We start from the raw sequence: 25,604 nt of genomic DNA, 5'->3' as shown, positions 1-25,604 counted from the left end.
ACGCTCCCCATGGCTCCCGGCATCCGTCGGTCGCCATGAGTCGCTTGGAGTGAAGGGAAAGGTCAGCCAATGACCTTTCCTTACACCATCAAGACATGTAGTAAATCTCATTGATAAACTAGGCTACCAAACTTCAAATACAACCATGACTGTTCTCATAAGGAATCACATTTCAGTGGCTTCAATCATTTGTCTCAACCTCGGACAAGCATAAGAAGCCAGAAACTACACCAACTACTACAAGGATTAAAAACATTCGCAATCCAGGAGAAGGTCTCTTAGCCCAAGCTATTAGAATGAGGTACAAGATTTTCTTTTTGTGACATGGCATGACCCTATGGACTGAAAGAGGAAGAGGATGAGCTTTGACCAGAGGAGCAGAACAAAGGCTGCCGTGGCAGCCCGCAAAACGCGGCAGAAAACGCAGCGGGATTTTCGCTGCAAATCACTCGGGGCGGCCGATAAACTTTTTGGCTGACTATTTTCAAAAGTGTTGGCACAAAAAGCTTTCGGAGTGCCAGATTTGTGAAGTAGTTGCCTTTCTGAGCTTTTGGCACTTTCCTCACCCCCTCGCTATCACTGCTCACGCCTCTTGAAGGGACCACATCAGGTCTTTGTTACCTTATCCAATATAGTCTCTGCCCCAAGACCATCTCTCTCCATCTGGGACGGTCTAGGCTCAACCTGTGCCACAGGCCTTTTGTTCACCCATCATGTCCCAATTACCCCCATTGGATGCATGTAGCCTCAAAAAACTTAAAGCCCTTGCATGAGCCCAAGCCATCCCTTATCCAACTGCCACAAGAGCCTCGATGTTGCTCCTCTGCCCACTGGCTCTCGCCCTAGCGATTCATCTTCATTGTGTGCTGCAACCAGCTTCAGCCACCAGAGGAGTGGAGTCAACATTCAAGGCACTCTACTGGGAATGTTCCTGTTGGATACTTCTCTCTCAGATAGATTCGTACTTCATCTGAATACCTTGGAGTGCACATGGAAACTTCACTGTGCTGCAAGCAGCTTCAGCCACCAGAAGAGCAGACATTCAAGAAAAAGTGCACATGGAAACCTCATTGTGCTGCAACCAGCTTCAACCACCAGACGAGCAAACATTTGAGAATTAAGCATTGCAAACGGTATACCTTGCCATGCTCAGAAGCATGCTTAATGACATCCATGTAGTGGAGGCAATACTTCTTGTGTTTGTTATGCATGAGCATGGGAAAGGGCAAGAGCTGCAGCTATCAACACTGGTAGACTCTGCCATTACCATATGTAAAAGGATGAACAATGATCATCCCATAAAAGAGCCTAGCCACACACTCAATCATGTGTTCAATGCTCGACTTCGGTGAGGATGCATACCTAGCCATTTCCTTCTCAATTGCTTGTGCAATGTCGCGTGCATCCGAAAAACACAATGTACCACAGGTGGTGGAGGCAGGCTGGGTCCTATAGACCCCAACAACAACTAGTAAGGGGATCCCACAAACGTCGGTGTCATCATTCATCAAAATTGAGTGTCTTTACATAGGACAATTGAATTAAGTGTGCTTCTTGTATGTCCGACAGAGGATATGTAACAGATGGCTTTCATATATTGCACTAGTTGCCGCTTGTTAACAACCAGATTGTGTGGAGAGCCATCAAATGGCCGTGGCACGGATACAGGGGTGAAACAATAGCCAAGATCTGCTTGGCACCGTTGGTAAGTCTCTTCCAGATTGCGTGCAACTTCCTCCCTTGAGAGAGAGACAGTCACCGACAGCTCCAGTTTGCAACTCAGAAACACAAAATCTACAGCACATTGTTGCTGTGCAGTAGACTCGGGTTGACCCAGCCTCCTTGCAGCCCAAGACCGTGAGAGCTGCTCGCGAAGATAGGATTCAATTGAGCCTTTGCTCCACCACTGAAGTCCGTAAGTCGCCATGACAACTCTTGTATAGACGAGCCGGGACCTCACCAAAGGGGAAAGATCGGAGTATTTCCTTTTTTCAATGACAGCACGGCTGATGGCGGTGCTTTTGTTTACTTGGGGCAGCACTGTAAGGCTGGTGCTCCTAAACCATTGGAGAGATGCACTCACTTCTTATTAGCTGAAAACAGCCCGTAGAATCCTGGTCCGCTCGTATTTAGCATATCTCGCAACAGTGCATTCTTAGACTCAACATTCAACGAAGGAAGTTCCTCAAGAACCTTTTGTGCTTTGCTTTATGAAGCACACCGCATCTGGCATACATGCCGATCATGGGAGCCCCTATCTCACAATACATCATCATTGCCCATATTGGAGTCCGACGTAGGGCCACTTGCCTTCAAGATGCAAGCAAGGTGATTACATCTGGAGAATGCCCTGGTTTTGCATCTGCTAAAAACAGCTCGCAATCGATGCATTCTAAGAGATGACATTCCGGTCAGGAAGCTCGTCAAGAACCTTTTTGAGCTTTTTGAAGTATTTGGCATACATGCCAACTAGAGTGCTTCGTTAGCCACAGAGTCTGAGTGAGGGTAGGAGAAAATAAGAACCTCTAGAAGACAAAAACTTTGGGGGGGGGGGGGGCGAGGGCGGGGGCGGAGAGAGAGAGAGAGAGAGGGGTATATTTTTTATTATCGTCCTGGATGGACAAATATGACCCGTAGGACCAAAGGTACACGTGACTTTTTTTTATCGTTTTGGGTGGTAAATTGATGTATGGGACCAAAAGATACATGTGATGAACTATATGTATAAGTGACTCTCAATACTCAAGGATTATGTGACGAGACAGTGGAGAGCCCACGCTATGGCTGGAGCGGAATGTATGTAGGTATAGGTCATGGCTGAAAATTTGAGAAGCAGTTTCAAAATTTGAAGGAGAATTCTTTCCAATCTAATTCATCACAAATATGAACGTGTTCATGACGCCCAATAAAATGTCTACCAAATACTACAAACCATCAAGTTTGCAATTTTGGAGGACAGTATTGGTCATTGAATTTTGGATTATCTGCCTTCAATTGCATAAGAGCTTCTGTACCACTCTTGAACTTGTTAGGAGCTTCTCCCAGAACATGTGCATCCCAGCCTCTTTTTACGACATTCCAGGCATTCTATTTCACAATGTCCCAACAAAACTAACTCTTCAAGACTGCATTGCAGACCCAAATCAAAGTGAAACAATCAACAGCGACACAATGGAAACAATTCAAAGCTTCCTGGCCCTGGCCTTGTTGGGCATATATTGCAATTAATGCAGTCCAAGAGATGACATCTCGGTTGGGAAGCTCCTCCAGAACTTGTTGTGCTTTCCAAAATACACCACAATTAGCATACATGTATACCAACGCATTGCCAATCACAACATTCTTCTCCAACAACCTCTGACTAGCAATCTCATCATGAATTTGTTTACCCAGATCCACGTCTTGAATAATACCGCATGCCTTCAAGGCACAAGCATAGGTGACTGCATCCGGAGAGAGGCCCTCGCTTCGCAAGCGATGAAAACAGCCTAGAGCTTCGTGAACCTGCCCATGTCGGGCATATCCTGCTATAAGTGCAGTCTGACCGACGACATCGATAAGCTCTGCACGCTGAATGCGAGCCTGGTATGAAGTTGAGGATTTTGATATAGAAAAGTCTAGCCAAGCATACGCAACGTAGGCAATGAAAAAAAGAAAAAATCCAGTAACGAGCATCAGTGGTTCAACCAGCATTGCCATTGGGTTGAACTTAAAGTATATCTCGAAGAAAACATTATGCTCCTGCACTACGTTCTTTTTTGTCAAAACGACAACAGTTCTTCCAACACTGTCAAGATAGCTATACTTGACCTCATTTGATTCCTCTACAGTAAATGGAATCTGAACAAAAGGTTCTTTCGACCCTTCTGGTAGCACCACCGTCATAACAAGTTTCTTTACAACAGCATCTTGAATAGGGCATCCAAAAGGAAATCTCAGGTATCTTTGCCCATCAGTTGCTCGAAAAACAAAGTCCTGTAAAGAAACTCCATAACCAATAGTAAAAGTCACATGCCAGCCTCCCAACAAGGGGTACCTTGGCTCAAATAGAAGCTCTGTCTTGTCCTTGTCAAGACGCAGATGTGATGTTGAAACATTGCCAATCTCATCTCTATAGTAGACAGAATGAGCTCGTGGAGGAAGGCGAGCCTGCAAGCCACGAAGGGATGCCCTCCCACTTATTCCTGGTCTAGCCTGAAAGTCGAGCCTTGAAAAACCACCCTTATGCTTAGCTCCACCATGAGTAAGTTGATAGTTTTCAATTACATAAATATTGCCCCAGTTAGAGATTTCTATCTCCTGCACCAACTCTTCCACAACAGCAAATGGCTGGTTGTTCTCATAATGTACAGTGATGGGTAGAGAAGAAAATGCTGGAATATTTTCATAAGGACCATATTTTATTTCAGCATCTGCTAGCTTTACTGGGTTAACCTTTGTGTAAGACTCAATCCGTGGATTGCTAGGCAGTTTGAAGGAGGTTGTCTGTACTTTTACAGGATAAGGAGACAGAACATACACACTGTCATAATAAAGCACAGGCTGTACATCTGACTGAGTAATTTCTTCTGGAAAAGGTTTCAAAAGATGTGTAAAGACTGTGTAAACATCCACTAATGTTGACTCGCTTGCTTTTAAAGGCTTGTTCAAAATAATAGAGAACAGAACCATCCCTTCTGATAAGATGGCCTCAGACACTATCACCTTCACAGGTAAGTTGACTGGTGTAGCTCTATTTTTCACTTTGCCTTCGTATGAAGAGACCCCAATAAAGGCCAAGTTACTTGCCAAACTTGAAGGTAAAGGGAGAACCTGAACTTGCGAAGCAATTGTGGATAAGGGAGAGGAAGGAGAGAGAGAGAGAGAGAGAGAGAGAGAACCTAAACCTGTGAACTGTTTGAAGGTAAAGGGAGAACCTGAACCTACGAAGCAATTGTGGATAAGGAGAGAGAGAGAGAGAGAGAACTTGAACCTGCGAACTGTTTGGCAGGAGGTCGTTTTTTTTTAGAGCTTTACAGGCCCACGTTTTTAGCGAGATTAGCTGGAGCCACGTGGGCTGTTGAGGGGCCAAGGAGAGGAAAACGGACACTACGCTAACGAAGTAACCAAGAAATTTCAATATCATCATTTGCCCATATTGGAGTCCGACGTAGGGCCACATGCCTTCAAGATGCAAGCACAGGCGATTACATCTGGAGAATGCCCTAGTTTTGCATCTGCTAAAACAACTTGCAATCAATGCATTCTAAGAGATGACTTTCCAGACAGGAAGCTCGTCAAGAACCTTTTTGAGCTTTTTGATGTATTTGGCATACATGCCAACCAAGGAATTTTAAAGCGTGACGTCTTTTTTTAAGAGCCCTTGTCATAAAATATCATCATGAATTCATTTTCTTATTGCAGCATCTTGCGTAATGCCACATGTCTTAAGATGCATTGCATCTCTTGAAAACAGCCCAGAGCTTCTTGGATCCTGGCCCCCAACCCTGTTGGGCATACCCCGCAATCAATGCACTCCAAGAGACGACATTCCAAACAAAAAGCTCCTCATTAGGAAGGAAATGGGGTATAGGAGGGCCTCTTTATTTGGCAATTTAAGAAAATATTTAAAAGTTAATCAAGCTTTGACCAAAGGCTAGAATGATCACTACAACACAACATGGAGATATCGACGCGCGTATATTGACGAAATTAGCGGGCGTCGATATACATGTCTTAATGTACGTCGATATACGCGTGGAAAGGCTTTACTTCCCACGCGTATATCGACGCCTATAGCGACGCAAAAAAATTGAGGGAAAAAAGCGAGACCTGCGAGCTGCAGGGGCCATTTTCGCCTGCGCTCTGCTCAAATCTTGGCCACCACTTGCTGCGCAGGTATTATGCCCCACCCCCCCCCCCCCCCCCCCCCAACCCCTCTCTCTCTCTCTCTACATCGTGTGTGTGTGTGTGTGTAGGAAAGAGAGAGAGAGAGAGAGAGAGAGAGAGAGAGAGAGAGAGAGAGAGAGCGGTGTGTGTGTGTGTAGGAGAGAGAGAGAGAGAGAGAGAGAGAGAGAGAGAGAGAGAATTAATGTATGTTTAGGAAATTAAAATTAAAGAAAAATAATTAAAGAGAGAAATGAAATGAAATGTTATATTAACGTCTTCGAAAGGCCAAAGTGACCTATGAGAGAGAAGTGTGTGTGTGTGTGTAGGAAAGAGAGAGAGAGAGAGAGAGAGAGAGAGAGAGAGAGAGAGAGAGAGAGAGAGAGAGAGAGAGAGAATGTGTGTGTGTGTGTGTGTGTGTAGGTAATCAAAGAGAGAGAGAGAGAGAGAGAGAGAGAGAGAGAGAGAGAGAGAGAGAGAGAGAGAGAGAATTAATGTATGCTTAGGAAATTAAAATTAAAGAAAAATAATTAAAGAGAGAAATGAAATGAAATGTTATATTAACGTCTTCGAAAGGCCAAAGTGACCTATGAGACATGAGACAAGAAAGTTACAATGTGATGGATCTGTTACAAAGTCAGAGTAAGAAGATGACAAAATAAAATATTATGGAATCCTAAACTGCTAGGTATGGACTAAACGGTTAAACCAGCTAGCTGGGATAGGTAGATCATAGGAGATCCAGCAGCTGTCGCTGGCGGATCTCATCAATCTCCTCCATGGTCAGTAGTCTGACCGGGCGTTATGCATGTCGAGCCAAAGTGACCTAGCTAGATCCTCTGATGCAGCCTCTGTCGATGTTGTGTAATCCTTCGCAGTCGTGGACGTCTAGATCTCCCTAGCTCAGTCGCTCGTTCGATCAGTAGAGAGATAGGGAAGTAGAGAGAGAGAGAGAGAGAGAGAGAGAGAGAGAGAGAGATAGGAAATAGAGAGATAGAGAAAGAGAGTTATATATATATATATATATATATATATAGAGAGAGAGAGAGAGAGAGAGAGAGAGAGAGAGAGAGGTAGGTAAGTGAAGAGCGAGACAGAGAGAGAGATAGGAAAATAAGGAAATAGAGAGAGAAAGAGAGATAGCGAGAGTGAGATCGAGAGAGAAAGAGAGATCGAGATCGCTTTTCTGAGCAAGAACCATGCAAGGCTTCTGAATCTTTCTCAAGTTGCTCATCCATCTCCACATTATCTTCTGGCTTGGACATGGAGGCCCCGTCCGGTTTACAATCAGGTAGAAAACTTTCATTGGGCTGAGAACTTCCATGGCTTGTGCTTTCATCAAGTGCGGCATTGGAAAGCTTTCTCTGACAGGCTACCTCGGAATGGAGGCAGGTGGGTTCGTAGACAGAGAAGAAACTATGGAACTAAAAGAGGCAAAGGGGTTTTGTATGCTACATGCATTGCCATGTAGACCTGGGAGTGCACGTATATGTCTACCCATATAGGATTTGACCAATAAAGACAAGATTTTGACCCGGTGGTTCTGATCTCCGTACACCTCTAGACCGAGGTGTACGGAGATTGGGCAAGACTAGAGAATGCAAGGTATTTTACATTGTGAGGAGTATATATATATATATATATATATATATTAAAACAACATTCATAATCATTGTAGATGGCAACGTCATCAACTAACATGGAGGAAAAGATTGCATGCTCGTGCACGCTCTGCAAGTATCAAATCCTGCACAAGCGTAGGATATGTAATGAGCATGTGCACAAGTACGGAGAGTTTGCTAGAGAAACCGTACAAAATCTGCGATACGACTCCTACGGAACGGGCATTGATTTCCGTGACATAGCACCTACATCTGAGAGAGAGAGAGAGAGAGAGAGAGAGAGAGAGAGAGAGAGAGAGAGAGAGAGAGAGAGAGAGAGAAGATTATGCGTGAAGGTCCGACCAATATAGAGCCACGGATGGAAGCAAAAAAGGGCTTAAAGACAGAAGACGACGACATGGAGGAGATGCTGGATGCCTTCTTCCAGACAAGCGAGGAGAACGCGAATGAAGCAGCACCGGAAAGCCGTGCGCCTATCTCCTGAAGACATGTTGAAGAAGTTGGCACGTCAACCAATCTATGAAGGCGCCAAAATATTCGTGCTTCATACTTGTCTGGCGTTTTTGAATCTTCAGTCAGTGTATGGGTGGTCAGATGCAAGCGTCACTGCTTTGTTTAGGTACGTAATTTACAAAAGAGATTTTTCGATTGCAACGGTGATGTGCTCGGAGAGCTTTTTGATTTAATGTGGCTTAAACAGGTTATTGCGGGAGCAACTTCTCCCGGCTGGCAATGAAATGCCCCCCTCTAGGCCAGACGCATAGCAACTTCTGACCTCAGTTGGCTTGGACTACAACAAGATTCATGCATGTCCAAATGATTGCATTCTTTTTCGCAATGAATTCGCAGATTGTTTGTCGTGTCCTAAGTGCAAAGCAATGCGCTACAAACAAGATGCAGTTGGTGAGACAGTTCCAGCTAAAGTGTTGCGGCATTTCCCTATTATTCCTAGGATAAAAAGCATGTTTCGTTGTGGTTCCATTGCAAATTTGATGCGGTGGCATTCTACGAATAGATCCACTGACGCAACATTTAGGGTGCCCGCTGATTCGAAGGCTTGGAGGCACATTGAAGATACCTGGCCACAGTTTAAGAGTGAACCACGCAATTTGCGTTTGGGCATGGCAATGGATGGAGTCAATCCATTTGGCTTGAGAAGCTCGTCATGGAGCACTTGGCCTGTGTGCCTTATCAATTACAACCTCCCGCCGTGGCTTGCTATCAAGAAGGGTCATTTGATTTTAAGCTTGATTGTACCTGGTAAGTTCAAGGCAAAAAACATGGATGTTTATCTAGCTCCACTAGTTGACGAGCTCCAGGAGTTATGGCATGGGATCGACATAGCAGATGCGGTTGAACCAGTAGGACAACAGCATGCAAGGATCCATGGACTTCTTATGTCGACAAATTTGCTCTCCCCGAACATTGTGAGCAAGTGGTCTTTGTACCGGACCCTCGAGAGTGACAATGGTGGTTTGTGGTTCAGGTTGATCCAAGAAATAAATAAGTATTTGAAGGGCAAGATCTCCTGGAGGAAAGTCAGTCAGACGACGTCCATACTACTGTGACATTAGATGAGATGGACGAAGGTATGGCAGAGGAAGCTGACAGATATACGAGGGATGACGCAGACGAGGCAGAATTGACACTTGTAGATGAAGATGCAATGGATGAAGACAATCTGCCAGAACGAGTTGGGACAGAGTTATGTTTGCAATTAGAGATAGACGATGATACGGTGCAAGATCTTATCGATGATGCCTCACTCGTCGAGGCCTAGGCCTGTAAGTGTTTGTGTGAAGACTTTGATTTAAAATTAAGCTTAAAGTTAATTTAAACAACTGTGTTCTGGCGCTTTATTTTACTTTCTTTGTGTAGGACTTTAGTATGGCAGACGAGATTCCAGATCCCGCTTCCATGAGTGCAGATGCATTCATGGGCTTCGTTACACGGATGACGCCTGCTTAGATGGCAGAGGCTTCTCAGTACTGGGTAGCCAGAGGCACGGGTACTACGCCTCCGGGCTTCACACCCGAGGGACCGACGCCTAAGGGGGGGACGCCTACGGGGTTCGGGACGCCTATGGGTACGACGCCTTCTTCTCCCATCACAGCCGCTTCGACACCTAGGGGTGGGGCAGAGGCGGGTACGTCCTCATCTCCGCAGCATAGGCACACTCACCGATCTCGGCGATTGTCAGGTGGAGGTGGTGGTTGCTGTGGAGGAGGGTCCACAGATGCTTCGACCCCTCCTCGCTCACGACCCCCGTCTTACCCAGGCACACCTCTCGACACACCTCTTGGCACACCTCGGACACCTTGGGGGGCACACGATCCTAGTGCCTCCAAGCTCTATACTGTACGGGGAGATGGTTCTGTTGACATGGATAGAGTCGAGACCGAGATGCGACAGCGGATTCGCCAGCTCGTGGAGCTGCAGTTTTCGACCAGCATTTTGACGTCTTGGGATCAACAAGACAAGGAAAAAGTCACTTACATAGTGGAGACCATCCTGAGAGAGTACCAGCCTGCTCCGTGTTCTTCCGTTGTTTCGGCGCGGTGGATCAAGGGTGTTGCACGGGACACCATCAAACATCGACGAGATGCAGCTCGAAAGGCTTTCAGGACCGGCTCGCCGAAGCCTTCGGGCATCCCACACGAGACGTGGCTGCAGATCAGGGAGGATGAGCGGACAGCAGCCACGCGGTTCAGACAGCAGCGTGAGGCCGCGCAGGTACGACAGATGACTAGGGGGACATCTCATCTTGGCAGCGGAGGCTTCGACACCTTTCGCTATGAGTTTGTGAGTTTCTAATCCAATCTTAACTATGGCGTTTTTTAAAACGCGATGAATCATGTATTCTTATTACTTTGATTTTTGTATATACGCAGAATCTTGCGATGCATCGAGCTCCATCACTCGAGGAGGAGTCAGATGGATATCGCAGAGGTATCTATGAAGTACTGAATGATCTTGAAGCTTCAGGAGAGCCTGTAGACTGGGAGGCCTTACAGTCTCGCTGATCGCTTGAGGTGAGACGTTAATATGTGTGAGTTGATTTAGTAAGTCAGTATATGTGAAGTAATATCAATACTAATTTTGTGAGTTGTCCTATGTGCAGGTTGCGACACCTAGTCATTAGTGGACCAGATTTCATCTATATGCTTTGTGAGACACAGACACGCTTCTGTGTCTCTTTTTTGTACAAACAGTTAGTGTTCAGATAGTTATTGTTTCCCTTATGGTTATGATTATTGTCATTGTCATTGTATAGACAGTTATTGTTTCTCTTTTTGGTTATGCTTATGGTTATTGTTAATTTTGTTTATGGTTATGGTTATCTGCATTATGGTTTTGATCAAAGTTATGGTTATAGCCGGTTATGGTTATGGTTCGTTATGGTTATGCTTTTAAGTTATGGCTATGCTTTTCAGTTGGTACGGTTGTCTTTCGTTGGCCTTAAATCTCATGTGAGATCCTACATGGATAGCATGTAGGAGGCGTATACATGATATGGTTTTTTTTGAAAAGTTTATGTAAAAACAAAGGGAACTCTGCCGAAATTCTGCGCGCGGGAGCATGGTTGATATTTTGGTGCTGCTCGCTTTCTTGGGCAGAGGGCAGGAAGTCTGGCTGTGGCTGTGTCCATCTTTTAATTGGGCACAGGCCAGGCTACCTGCCCTCTGCCCAAGAAGAAAATTTTCTGCTATGGTCGTCGCTATATGCGTCGCTATGCGCGTCACTAATAGCGACTGGTTTCACAGCGACACGTATATCGACGCGCATAGCGACGGGCAGCGTCGATATATGCGTCGATAACACCTATTTTTGTTGTAGTGGGTGGGGTAGATAGCATAGATATGCCTTTATAAAAATACTTTTGCTTATTTTCTTGGAGAATATATGTAGATTTTACTAGGTCTGGTTGGAGTTACTCTCTCCCCAAAAGCACCTTTTCAATTTTCAAATATTAAAAGTTTCCCTCTCTTGTCCCCTCTTTGTCTTCTCTCTCTTCTTGTTTTTTCCCTCCAAAAGTTTCCCAAGCTCTCTCTCCTCAGCTGCTGAAAAGTGCAGATCTGTAATCTTTATCGCCACTCTCTCTCTAAAGGCCCTGACATCGCTCTCTTCTCCTCTTCTCATGCTAGGCCATCTTTTTGTAAAGTAGCCTACCACACATCATTCTACCTCTGTAACATCTCCTTCTAGATTTGCAACCTCTTCCTCCATAGCTACAACATCTCCTTCTAAACCTGCAACCTCTTTCTCCATAGCTACAACATCTCTTTATAGATCTGCAACCTCTTTCTCCATAGTTCCAACATTTCCTTCCAGATCTGCAACCTCTTTCTCCATAGCTCCAACATCTTCTCTTTTAAATCTGCAACCTCTTTCTCTATAGCTCCAACATCTCATTCTAGATCTGCAACTTCTATCTCCATAGCTCCAACTTCTAGGTTCCCAGTCCACTTTCAGTCTCTTCCCAAGCTTGCATCTCTCTTTTGAGTTCCATAACCTCTTTCTTGACGTGCAACATCAAATTTCCTACTCTAGCTCCATATCTTTTTTCAAAATATTTTTCACAGTTGCTGCAACATCTCCTTCTTTACTGTGTGTATGTGTGTGTGTGAACTATGTACTATGCAAGTAATTTCTAGCAAGAGTGTACTTGCTCATAGCTACCTGGAAAAGGACTACAATGCAGTAGAGATCTACTATACATGGTGCCAATGTAGCAGAATGCAAGGGGTGTATGTAAGGCTTATGAAGGGTCACAAGTTTTCAATGTTGGCAAAGGATCTTAAGGTAGTGTCAATTCCTGCAAAGCATGTGTGGTTATTGTATTTTTTCCATGGATGAATTATTAGAGCTCTTTTTTCTTTGAAATTAGAAGGATTCTTTATTAATCATCTCTTGTTTTAGGAGATTCTCTTATATTCAACAACATTGAGAACTGGTACTATTGCCTCCAAAAGATTTATTTGAAAGCTTGTCAATGGTTGGAAAACTTGACTCCAACGCATTTCAGCAATGTAGGCCACAATATGGGTTGGTCTAAATTCAACAATGTTCAAATACTTGCTCTAGGAAGAGGTAAAGTTTTGAATGTTTATATTGCAATCGAACTTAGCTATGGATTTAAGAAAATCACATTGTATTTAGCTTCTGATATTGTATATTTATGTGTCTGCAGAAGGTGTATCGCAAAAGTTAATAACGTGGAATTTTATGCCTGCAATATTTGAATAGTCAAGCCCTAGGGAGATATAATTGGTCACTTTGTGGCTCAATTGCATACCAAGAACCAACCAAGCCAAGATGGACATTCAAGTGTGGAACCAAATCTCAACAACCAAGAATCGGTTGAAAGTGTCTGCTAAACTTACAGCTGCAAAGAAAGGTGCTGCAAATGGAAGGCAAGACGAAGGGGCCAAAAGGCAGAGCAATAGAGTGGTAGTGTGAGAGAGAGAGCCTAGCCTTGTTCTCATGTACGGAACACTTAAGTACAAAGCTCATATGCTAAGCCAGTGGGCTCATGTAATTAACTAATGCAATACAACCTTTACCATCTTATTGTGTCATCTCTTTACTTGCAGTGAACTTTGTCATTGTTTTGAAGTTACTTTATGTTGTCATTCAGGTTAATTGCATGCACTTGTCTTGAAATACTATTGTTTCCCTCATTTTCTAGGCCCCCACAAAAAATTTGTGTCGAGAACCAAGTTAGCCAAGAATGTTTGTTGTTGACATGTTTTTGTACATAATTGGATATCAATAGTGGCTGGTGAAAGGATGGTCACAAGGCACCATAAAACAAAGGAAAGCTCATTATTCATATTTCTAAATAAAGGACATCTAAATCTGAAATGTGAACATGAAACATATAGTTGCTAATAGTACAATTAGCCTTTATAGAAATTAGGAAGAGAATGGGATATAGGAGGGCCTCTTATTTGGAAGTTCAAGTAAGTACTTAAAACTTAATGAATCTTTGACCAAATGCTAGAATGGTGGGGTAAGTGGTGGACTTTAGGACATATGCACAAAATTTCCTTGGATCAAGTTAGTGGCTTAGACCACTCAGGTCATGGTAGATTTTGATAATCTAACCATAACTTCCATATACAATATGAAATATTAATGGAAGTATAGTTTTAATACGTTAAAAACACTTTTATTCATGGAAGTATAGTTTTAATAAGACTTTTATTTGATTTCAAAGGACCCAAAAAATGGAATTTAAAAAATATAAGTTATGCAATAGGTTGCAATTTATTACTGCGCCTAAATGAATATTGGATTCCATCAATCTTTATTGAGATATCGCAGAAGCTTCACAACTATACTACATACCTAAAATGGAATTTTCAAAAAAGTTTGAGCCAACTTAAGAAATATCTAATCTACATTAATGATAGTGAAAATTCTTACGATTTGACAAATTATTCTATTAAAGATGGACATGGAAATGCGTTAAGTATGGAGCTTGTTTTACCCTTGTAATTCTTATTTTATAAAAACACATTTTTAAGATCCCATAATGAGCACAATCCATTGTACATGAGAAAAATCATTGTTTGCCAAAATATTCTCTTGGGCCGAAATATATTGGCCGGATTGTGGTCAGAAACTAGGCGTTTTCCATGCAAGGCCATGTTTCGGGGGTAGATTATGGCCAAATCAGGCATCTTTTGCACCAAAGAACCGCGTCGGGGGGGTGTTTCGAGACCCGAGGGGTCTGTACCAAGTTGCGTGCGCCACGACACACAAAATCCCTATTTGAACTGTAGATTATGGCTGAATCAAGCATCTTTTGTACCAAAGAACCGGGCCGGGGGGTGTTTCGGGACCGAAGGGGTCCGGACCAAGCTCCGTGCAGGCGCGATGGTACACAAAAGGCCTCTTTAACCTTTTGCGCGCCGTGGTGCACAGAGCTTGGTTCGGACCCCTCCGGTCCCGAATCACCCCCCGACGCGGTTCTTTGGTGCAAAAGATGCTTGATTTGGCCATAATCTGCAGTTCAAACAGGGATTTTGTGTGCCGTGGTGCACGGAGCTTGGTACAGACCCCTTACATCCCGAAACACCCCCCGACGCGGTTCTTTAGTGCAAAAGACACCTTATTTGGCCATGATCTACCCCCGGAACATGGCCTCGCATGGAAAACTCCAATTTTTTTCTCCAAAAATGAGGCATGTAACTTGATCATGGTGCAAAAAAAACCCCCATACTTTGATGGACCCAACAAGTCTCGAACGCAACACATTCTTTTGAATCTCTTTCCAAGTGACCTCATTTTCTTAGATAAGTAGACTTTTTACAAAGAGGGTATGCAAGACCAGACCCTTAGTGACCATGCCAAAGAAAGTTTAAAAGAGGAAGAAGAATACAACTCAAACCACAGAAGAACGGACAGTCCTATAGAGTAAAGAAAAAAGTACAAGAACTATATCCTTGTATGGAAACAACAATCACCTCCTCCCCCACCACCAATGAATAAGAAGAATACAAAATGGAAATCCATCATTGTCGCTTTGCATGATATACAAAAAAATAAAAAGAGCATAAATCCCACAATTTCCAAAGCTCCATACTAAAGGCTGGAGCATAAAATAATTAAGAATTTTGCTTATACTATCGAAGTCCAACAGTCTTTGAAAATGTCACTTGACAAAAAGAAATTGATGACCCTTTATCACCATTGCATGCAAATGGAGTAGATGAAAGTCTAGAACCTCCTCTATCACCTCATCTCCATCTAGTTTTTAATTTATGTTGTCCATCACATTAGAGTCATGTTAGAGCGCAAGCTTCATTGAGGCCTCTTCATGCTCACTTATGTCTCTTGCTAAGGCGTTGTAACTTTCATCACTGGGGTCACTTGAAGTGATGTCTTTGAGGCCTTTGCTACTATTTTCTGAGTCGTCATCACTCCTTGATTCTGCAGCCACAATTGGCTTTTTGGTACCTGCCATATCAATTCAATCGAAGAGAGAGGGCTCTCATAGGAAGTGACGCCTTGGTGTGTACGGGCGATGGAAAAAAAGAAAAAGAAAAAGGCATATCTGCTGATTGTTGCGTGGGGGACCTTCCATTGATGGCGAAGGGGTTACGGATATGGGCGAGGAAAATTGGGTAGGGGCTAATGGGTTAGGGTAGGAGCGATTGGAGAGGGTAGGGTTGATGGGTTGGGGCAGTGGCGAGAGAGTTGGAAAGGGCAAGGGAGAGGGTTCTCGAGAGGGGCAATTGGAAGGGGAAGGGGAAGGGGAAGGGGTAGGGGCGAGGGGTTTGGGTAGGGGCAAGGAAATAGGGTAGAGGCGAGGGGGGCAAGTTGATAGGGTAGGGGCAAGGGAATATGGTAGAGGCGGGGGGGGGGGGGGGGGGGGGGGGGGGGGGGGGGGGGGGGGGGGGGGGGGGGGGGGGGGGTAGTGATAGGGTAGGGGCAAGGGGGTGGTGAGGGCGAGTGGAAACGGTAGGGGCGAGGGGGCGAGAATAGGGTAGGGGCTAGGGGGACGAGTTGATAGGGTAGGGGCGAGGCGGTTAGGTGAGGGGCGAGGGAAAGGGTAGGGGCGAGGGGGGTGAGTTGATAGGGTAGGGGCAAGGGGGTTAGGTGAGGGGCGAGGGAATAGGGTAGAGGCAAGGGGGGTTAGGTGAGGGGCGAGGGGAAAGGGTAGGGGCGAGGGGGTGAGTTGATAAGGTAGGGGTGAGGGGGTTAGGTGAGGGGCGAGGGGATAGGGTAGAGGCGAAGGGGGTTAGGGTAGGGTTGGGTGAGGGCTAGTGGATAGGGTAGGGTCCTTGGAAAAATTAGTGCCGAGTAAGGAAGTTAGATAAGAAGATTGAAAGGGCTTGCATGCAAATATATGCCCATGAAGTTAGATAGGGAAGATTGAAAGGCTTTCAGTCAAGAGTTCACATGTGAATAACTAAGAAGATATGCTCTATAATTTGTAAGATTTCCCTACCTAGACATTGCACTGGTAAAGCAATGCATGGTGAAAAAATAAGTAGCCTAAGCACACTAGAAAACCCCAGTTGAGTTGAGTTGAGGGGAGGAAAGGATGACATTGAGTTGAGTGGAGGAGAGGAGGAGGAGGAGGAGGAGAGTAGTGAATATCCGTTTGAACGTGGGAATGGAATATCTGAGAGAGATAGATGGGATGGTACAACAGTTGGCGAATAAACACTGCTAAGTGCACAGGGAAACAAACAGATACTGAAATCGCGTGCGAATTAAAGACCATCATCTGGAAAAGAACAGTACGACAACGGCTGGGCATAATCCTTAAAAAGGGACATCTAGAAGGGAAGTGGTAAATCAGATGAGAGGCTTTATGAAAAAGAGAGAAGTACTCAAATAAACAAATAGAGACCGCAATGCCACTGCTTGTACAAATCCATATCTCAAAGGGAGAGTGTTGCATTAGAGAACACATTACATCTATTAACCAGAGCGTAATCAAGTGAAAAACTTGCAGGGCACAAGACAAATGGACGAACGATGTTGAAATAGTGGGCTAGGAGAAAGTGAGGCAAGGACTATGATGAAGACAATGGTGAGGTGAAGTGTTACTAAGCAGGTTGGTAGGAAACACACCTCATCTACTGCTAGATTGAATGACATGCTGCAAGTTAAGTACTAGTGAGGAGAGATTGCCAAGGTATGAAGAATGGTTTATGGGGAGAGGTGGTAGCGTTTGATCCTGGAGCCATTTACCAGCGGTAAAGAAACACCTTCCAGAGTTAGTAACTGTATTGTCCCCTGTCGTAAAATTTCTTGTACTATGAACGGTCCTTGCCAAGCTGGAACCAACTTCGTTGCTTTTTTTTGGTATCTCGCTTCATACAGTAGCACGAGTGATCCTTGCATAATTTTTGGCTTTTTGAGATGGCGATCATGCCACGCCTTGTGACGAAGTTGCTCTACTTCAAGAGCCTGAGAAGCCAAACGGCGGCTTTCTTCCAATAGGGCGAGACAAGAGATAGAGGCAGAACCCAAACCCCCATTAGCACACAGACTGCCTACTCGCGGAGATTCTGAGTTGAACTTGAAGGGTGCTATTCTAGGGTAATAAGAACAAGACTTACGATGAAAAATCTTGTAGTTGGCAAGCAAGGTTGAAATCATTTCATTAACAGAGTGACCGCCCCTATCATTGGTGATCTCTATTGGACATCCAAACCTGCACAAAATAATTTCATAGAGAAACTTGGCTACAGTATTTCCAATGCAATCAATTGGCGCTAGTACCTCTACCCACTTGGTTGCATAATCTGTAGCCACTAGCAGATACTTCTGGCTACTTGGTTGGGCCAGAGGAGCAATTGGACCCACAAAATCTATGCCCCATCTCTCAAAGGACAGCCATGCCATAGAGACCTGTAGAGGATGGTTGGGTTGTTTGCTTCCTTTAGGTCCACAACACTGACACACATCACATACTTTCACATAGGCAATTGCATCCCAAAAAACATAGGGCCACTATAGACCACACTGTAGAATCTTCTGGGTGGTGATTTGATCATGGTGATGGCCACCAATTGGACCACTATGGGCATCTTCCAGAATATTCTCAACCTCATGAGGGGAGGCATCTAGTCCTGACTTGTAGAGCTGGCCTCCTATCAGAGTGAATGGCCTAGACTTCAAAAGCAATCTTCTCTTCTACAATGGAGATGCATTCTCAGGGTATAGACTAGTAGATAGCAAATGCAAGACATCGCTGCACAATTCCAGAGTGGTATCCACCTTAAAGAGACTGCTATCTGGAAAGTCATATGCAACCCCTATTGCTTCTTCACCTGTGTGAATGTGAGAGAGGTGGTCAGCAAGGACATGATGTTTGCTGGGTCTAAGTACCACCTCAAAATCAAACTCTTGAAATAAGAATAGCTACCACCATACTCGACCTGCAAATTGCGGCTTATTAAGCAGATAGCACAGTGCATGGTGATCAATAATAATTTTGAAGTGGACCCCTAATAAATAATGGCAAAATTGTGAAGTGGACCCCTAATAAATAATGGCAAAATTTTTATAGAGCATACACAATAGTCAACCCTTCCCTTTCTGTGGTGCTATAATTGCACTCTGCTTTGGTGAGCATGCGACTTGCATAGTGAACCGGGCGATCCAGGTTGTACTCCTTAGTAGTCCGAGTCAGCACATCACCCACAACCAGTTGACTGGCATTAGTATGCACATGAAAAGGGAGAGACCAATCAGGAGCCACTAGAATAGGTGCTTCAGTGAGGCGCTTTTTGAGGTATACAAATGCTTCAACCTGAGGTTTGGACCATTGAAAGGGGACTTTAGCACTAGTGAGTCGGGTCAATGGTTGAGCCACCTGTGCATACATGCATAGAAACCTTCGATGATAACCTATGTGGACTACAAAGCATTAAACACTTTTTGGGTTGATGGGAGGAGGTAACTTCAAGATGGCCACTATCTTCTCTGGGTCAGGCGCTAAACCTTTAGCAGACACCACATGGCCTAGAAGTGTGCCTTCAGTGACCAAAAAATACATTTGTTCGGATTGAGCTTCAAGCATGCCTCTCTGCACCTGAGGAAGATAGCAGAGAGTTGAGCAAGGTGGTCCTGTAGATTCTCCACTGGAGTTGAACACTGAGCATCCGAGAAGGTTGAAAAATCATCCATGAGGATGCGAAGATGATCCATAAGCAAGGGAAAAAATATGAGATATACTGTGCGATTGAAGGAAGGTGGAGTATTTTTCAACCCAAATCACATTTTGGTGTAGATGAAAATACCCCAGGGAGTCACAAAAGCCGTTTTGATCTGATCACCTGGATGGATGCCCAACTGATTGTATCCATTGAACCCATCCATGAAACTGTACAATACATGCCCTGCTACATCTTCGAGCACCCGCTTAGTGAAGGGTGTGGAAAAACCGTATGGGATAGTTACCTTGTTCAGAGCGCGATAATCGACGCAGACACGGATTTTATTGGATTACTTCTTAGGTGCTATCACCATAGGTGATAACCACTCAAAGTGCTCCACAAGTACAATGATCCCTGCTTCTTGCATTTTTTCTAGCTCTAACTTGACAACTTTTACATACTTCGCGTTGAGCTTGTAAGCTCGGCCTCTGACCGGCTTAGTCCCTTCAACCAGAGGGATAGTATGGAAAACCAATTCTGATGGGATCCCTTTCAAATCCTTGTAGGACGAAGCAAAAACATCTTTAAAAGTGCATGAAAGAGACTACTTGATCAAGTAGCGCGGGATGCTCCCATGACCAAGCGGCTAAGAGGATATTATGAGGGTTGTCAGGGTCACCCAGGTTGACCTCTTTGACCGGGTTAGGAGGTGTAGCTGGAGAGGGTGCCTCAGAAGATGAAGCTTAAGTTGCCTCTTGGAGCTTCAAGACATCATGGGCTGGTGTTTGATCGATTGGAAACTCCGCATACTCCTCTTGTAACCATCCTGGTGGAAGCTCCTCAAAGGGCAAGTCTTTAGACATAAGAAAGTGCTTTGTAGTGGGCAGGGCGTCAAGCCCAGGGGGTGTTGGGGAGAGGTGGAACATTGGCGAACTCATGCAGAGGAGATTTCTTTCCTCTTCTATTATGTGTTATAGGTTCACCAAGGCTGACGACTTCCATCAGGGGAACACTTGAAGCATGATCAATAGGGACTAACACACTTGCTTCTGGGATCGACACACTTTCTTCTGGATGACTTGGGTCACTGGTTTCTGCTTGAGGATCCGAGAAAGAAGGTGTATCCCACAGGCAAGGCTTGAATAGAGACCACATAGCACGGCATTGATGTGGTAGCTTCCAACCACTACAATAGGTCTTTGTCAGACCCGTCAGGTGGGACCGGTTGCTCGAGGTCGGGGTTGGACTGTACAGACAAAGAGCTATGATGAACAAATGGATCCATGCCTCATTCCAATCAAATTGGTTGCATGGGGGAACTAGGAGTATGTATCCACATGGCGGCGTTTTCCCAATCATGAAGTGTCTTAGTGTGCCTCAACCATGGTCTACCAATAAGCAAAGGAAATCCTCCCTCCAAATGGAGAAGACTGACCACCACAAAATCCAAGCTAAAGGTGAAGTGTTGTACCTTTAGAGGCACCTTGTCTACTATGCCTATTGGATAGACTGTCCTCTGGTCTGCAAATGTAACAGTGAATGGAGCAGGGCGGGTAGGCTGCAGACCTAAAGCCAACATAGTGAACTCTGGCATCAGATTGATCCCAAATCCACCATCCACTATGACGCCGGAGAATTTATGCCCATGAATAGATACAATGAGACGATGACTTTTGTAGCTGGCGAGAGCAGTGGCTGGATATGAAATCATGTAAGACTCTGAGGGTTGTATGGGGACCCATGGGATTCACTATGTATTCACCATGGTATCACATGAGTGTACAAGAGGCGGGTTTTTAGAGGTTAGACATAAGCGTATACAATAGGGGTAGCCCCCCATTATTTCATGCTCATACCATATGCATAAGGGAGGAGGGGGGAGTTGCCCTGCGGGGGGGGGGGGGGGGGATATTCACATGCCCTAACAAGACAATTAAATAATCTTATACATGAGGGTGTCGTCCTTGTTATTCCAAAGAGTTAAGTGACTCCACTAGGAAACTAGGACAACTATACCAATGGAAAGATATGGTATCTCCCTATTGTCTCCCTTAGCTAACATCTTTAAGACTTCTCCAACAAACTCCTAGCTTTGTTGAGGTCGATGTTACCATAAACTTGACTAATATTTTTTTATGTAGCCACCATGCATCAATATCTTGGACATGCATACCCTCATTAGCCTCTTCAACAAAATCATCATCAATACCACCATCTGGATAGCCTTTGTCTCCACATTTGCACCCTCATTTTATTCATCATTGTTTTCTTGCACATCATCCAAGTATTTTTCTCTTCTTCATCTTTGTCTGGAAACTCAACAACAACACCAATGGCATGATCAATGATTGCGGGGGGGGGGGGGGGTAAGTCAAGGGATACACTTCTGTATCACCAAGTTGACTTACATGTTAGATATTTGAAAGATTCCCTCTTATGTATCTCCTAACTAAGGTTGCTGCACTCGTCCCCTGTGAGCTCTGTGCCCCTCCTAGGTGCGTGCTCTCTAGGCTCTCTCACCACTCCATCCTCCCTCTTATAGTTCCCTCCTTCCTTGCGCCTATCAATACCTCATTGCCATTGTCATCAATGGATAGTGGCACCATAAATCAGATGGTATAAATCTACGCATCAATGGACATACCGCATCAAGAACCTTCTACTATCCAGGTGAACCTCACCTTCTGCGTGGAGTAGAAGGTGAGGTTCCACGCAGAAGGTGAGGTTTGCCTTGACAATTTGTGACTTGCTGGTACTAAGAAGATTCACCAAGCATTCTTATGAAATTTTTGCTTCTGTGAGGTTGTTTTGGGGAGGTACGGGGAGAGGGATGCAACTCATTTGAGTAGGATCTTTTCTGTGTTGAGGAGCCCTTGATGATAGTGGTAGCATGGTGGACAAGTTATGCCAACAGATAGTGATGATGCCATTGTTCGATAGATTTAAGACTCTCCTTCCACGTTTTCCGCAATGGCCGCCCTCTTATTTAGTTAGAATGTTCGGCACACATCATATTTTGTAATGATGAAGACCTACATGAGCGCAGGCCAAGGGAGGATCTTTATGTCAAGGAAGATTTAGAGAGAGAAAGCAATGTGAAAAGAGAGAGAGAGAGAGAGAGAGAGAGAGAGAGAGAGAGAGAGAGAGAGAGAGAGAGAGAGAGAGAGAGAGAGAGAGAGAGAGAGAGAGAGAGAGAGAGAGCAATGTCATACACCAAGAAGAAGACAAAGCTTGGAGAAGAAAGAGTCAAGAGATAGAGGAACTAGCAATCTTTTCATGGTGTAGAACATTGGACTCTAGAGTACCCAAGATGCTGTGTAAGGAACTTGAAAGAGCGATTGCTCATTGGTTAGAGGTTCAGATTGGAAGTAACAAAGATAATTGTGCATGCACCATAAAGATGTAGACTTGTAGGCATTGCTTTAACAACAAACCAATATATGTGGCATCTTGCACCCAGGTAGCGGGCAGTGGAGGCGGCTATGGTGGTTCAGGAGATGGAGGCAGAGGTGGAGGTGGAAATGCTTGCTACACTCGCGACAAATCTGGTTACTTCTCCTAAGACTGCCCCGAAGTAGTGTGGACACCCATGTACCTGTGTTTATCATGTTGGTTTTGGTGGAATCTTTTGCCTCTTCATCTCAGATAAGATGAGACTGGTCATGTCTCTTTTCCCTTAAAGCTTTGTTTTTCATTCTAGGGTTGCTACTATGTCGATTTTGTTGTTCTTCTAATGGTTGAAGCAGAGAGATTTTTCTGGTTCTACATCTTCTATACATGCACACGTGTTTCTTCAATTAGAAAGATCTTCATCAAGCTTTGTTGCAGCTATGGTAGGGCAGGTTCGTACATTTTGAGTGGGAGTTGCTGGCAATGGAGAAGCCTGCAATGCGAATGCCTAATCTTAGCAGGTCTTCATTGGTTTTCAGGTGTTTGTTGAGGGATCAGACTTGCAAGACCTGGGTTGTCACTGTTGATCATTCTTCTACCATGTGAAGAACATCTGCTTCAATTATGTCTTCTTGTTTTTCTATCAGGCTGGCTACCAGCTTCACATGTTACGTGCTACTGAAGATATGATGATGTATTCGAGTTACTGTGTCTATTAAAGAAGTACAAGGTCAAAGTATCTTGCAATCACACAATGTTTCACTAGCATGTAGCTTCCTTGCACATTTTGTTTTCATCTAATTCTTGACTCTAAGGCAGCTGGATTTGAAACATCAAGATTGTTTTTTGAAGGTTTTCCTGGCTTTGATGTGCTTGCTGTTTATGCTTAACAATATGCTTTCGTCCTTTGCTGAGGAAAAGAGGGGTAGGAGGGGGAGGAAGCCGAGGCAAAGAAAGAAGAGCAAGGGTAGTAGCATGATTTTTGAATTATCCTCCGGGCTTTCACAAGGGGCTATTGCAAGTCTTTATGAGACTTCCTCATAGCCGTATTTCCATCAACATTCTGCAGCAGTACATGTCGCATTAGATCAAAACAAAGCAGAAGATTGTGAGGCGAGGAGAAGGCAGCACCGCAGTTGCTTGAGGTTTCTAACAGCAACACACAATTTCAAACCCCTTAGAGAATTCAGCAAAGCAAGGCCTCATTCAACCATATTGCTTTGGTGGAACGGCACTAATTGTCAGGATATTAAGCACCCTCTTCAGCTGTTTCGGAGCATATGTGCATCAAACAATTAGAGGTAAAGGTGAACGCATACGTATAAATGAAAGGATTAAAGGAGCATGCGGATCAATGATCACACAGAAGAGACAATGGGGGACGTGACAAGGAGGAATATTGCAGCATTAGCCAAAAAAAAAAAAAAAAAAAAGCCGCTTTCCTCAACCTTCCATTTCATCGAATCCCGACTTACTCGCCCCACCAGCAACAACACTCCTCGGAGTACCGTTTGCCAGCTTCGAAACTTCAGCCCTTCTTCTCTGCATGTCTCTATTTTCGAGGGCCAGTAACTCAACACTTCATTTTTCTCCTTGATGTTTTCTATCAAAGATTATAACGAACATGAAGCCAATCAAAAAATTGGAGCTGGTCTATGCAAGAAAAGGTTAGTGTGACACTCTCTCTCTCTCTCTCTCTCTCTCTCTCTCTCTCTCTCTCTGTGTGTGTGTGTGTGTGTGTGAGAAAGAGTTATTATATGGCTTGAAACTTTGAGAATTGAACGCAGAAAGCAGCTTCAACAAGGCCCCTGCCAAGTGATTGAAGAGAGAGAGAGAGAGAGAGAGAGAGAGTAGGCTGGTTGTGTGTCGTAGTTTGAACACATGGCGAAATGCTATTTGAACCTGTGATGTTGTGTGTTGAACTCGGGGGAGGTTACTATGAGCACCCCATGGCTAATGTGCAAAGGGCAGGCTGCTGGGCGATTCAATGATGCAATGCTCAAATATCTTTGATTTAAGGTGCTAATGGGGAGGGGGGGGGGGGGGAGAGAGAGAGAGAGAGAGAGAGACTCTCTTCTAGAAACTAAACCGCCTTTCTTTCTCAAAGTTTACATTTGTTTTAGAGTTTGGACCAAAACGGAGGGTTTTAACTTCCATTTCCATTTTTTTAAAGGAAAATTACCAAAATACCCCTCTAATTTGTGAAAATTCCCAATACACCCCTCAAATTTCAAAAATTTCCAAAGTACCCCCATAATTTGTCATAAATTCCCAAAATGCCCTTGAAATTTTCCAAAATTCCCAAATTACCCCTGGTTGTGAGAGTAAATTTCTCGAAAAACAAAAAAATTTGTAGCTTTTCATAAGAAGGGTGATTGTCTACCATACAGGATGCTAAAACTGAAATTTGAGTTGGCTATGTAGGCTTTGGAGATGAATTCCTTCATTATTTTTAGACATAATTGCCTTTTTTTTGGGAGGTAATTTGAAAAAACTCACATGCTAAGCACTCAAAAACCGAGCTCAATTCTCAAACAAGAACAAAGATTAGAAAATCTTGAAGATACAACGAAAATAGATACAAGGGTATTTTGGGAATTTTTGAAATTTGAGGGGTATATTGGGAATTTCCACAAATTAGAGGGGTATTTTGGTAATTTTCCCTTTTTTTTATTACCTTTTTGTAGATTTCAAGAGTAGAGAAAATCTCACACAAGTACATATGTGCCTTGAAAACTTTCACAACGAGTCACAATGAACTCAAACTTTCACAATGATTCTAACACAATGAGGGGATAACAATTGTGTACATTGCTGCAGAAAGCAACACACACACACACACACACACACACACAGCTCCAACGATGGCAGGTTGGGTTGGGGGCATGTTGGTGGATTGTCTAGGGGCTTTCGAGATGATGTGTGGTGGGCTTTGCTCGAGCTACAGACGCAGAGATTGGCAAGGGTTGCTCCTAGGCTGGGGCACCTGCTTGTTCGGTTGGGGGGTGGTGATGCAGGAGCGCCATTTGGTGGTGGCAGCACCCTTCTGGCTCGTGGCTTCCCTTAGCATTTTGATCCCTCTTGTTGAAAGGTGCATGGCTCT

The 25,604-nt window shown here is 44.3% G+C and overlaps 2 pseudogenes; both read right to left on the bottom strand.

The window, feature by feature from the left end:
* Positions 1-213: 213 nt before the first annotated feature.
* LOC147421817 (dolichyl-diphosphooligosaccharide--protein glycosyltransferase subunit 1B pseudogene) lies at positions 214-4,810 on the bottom strand (annotated as a pseudogene).
* Positions 4,811-5,930: 1,120 nt separating this feature from the next.
* On the bottom strand, positions 5,931-22,457 carry LOC147421816 (uncharacterized; annotated as a pseudogene).
* Positions 22,458-25,604: the final 3,147 nt, after the last annotated feature.

Source organism: Adiantum capillus-veneris, chromosome 27 (assembly GCF_014529385.1).
Source record: "Adiantum capillus-veneris isolate H3 chromosome 27, ASM1452938v2, whole genome shotgun sequence".
Taxonomy (NCBI): Eukaryota; Viridiplantae; Streptophyta; class Polypodiopsida; order Polypodiales; family Pteridaceae; genus Adiantum; species Adiantum capillus-veneris.
The sequence above is the reverse complement of the archived record's forward strand: the minus strand, read 5'-3'. Positions and strand labels throughout refer to the sequence as shown.